This window comes from Stylophora pistillata, chromosome 1 (assembly GCF_964205215.1).
Source record: "Stylophora pistillata chromosome 1, jaStyPist1.2, whole genome shotgun sequence".
In the NCBI taxonomy this organism is placed as follows: Eukaryota; Metazoa; Cnidaria; class Anthozoa; order Scleractinia; family Pocilloporidae; genus Stylophora; species Stylophora pistillata.
The window spans coordinates 48428582-48429112 of NC_142519.1; positions in this window are offsets into that span (position 1 = coordinate 48428582).

The following is a 531-nucleotide window of genomic DNA, read 5'->3' on the forward strand; positions in this document are numbered from 1 at the left end:
TGTAAACGATTAAACTGATACTTAGGTAGACCAAAAAGAAATGAGTCATAGTAATCAAGGTACTGTAATAATTATCCGCAGCAGTCTGGGACGAGACTGGCATAGTTAGTTCAGTGTCGTGTTCGGTTCGGTTCTAGTGTGTCGTTGAACAGTTTGTTTTCTATAAAGTTTTCGATAAAGTTTGGTATCACAACATAGCGGTACAGTACGAAGATACAAAAGCGAGGACCATTGTCTTTGTCGACTGCACGCAGAAGAATTTTCTGCTCTGTCTGATGCTGCATAGTCCACGAGAAGCCTTGCTTCAGGTCTCACCGATGTGAAAATCCGTCAGCATCGGGAAGCCTTTTCAATCCCACTGAAAACTGAAAATACAACAGGAACCATGTTCCGTTATATAATTATGCCTGATGTGGATTAACACCTTGTATGAGGCTTGAGCTCTATTCTGTAATCTTGAAATAGTGAGCAACAATCCATGGTAATCCCATGTTTAAATCACCCACTCAGATCCTCAAACGTCACTTTACG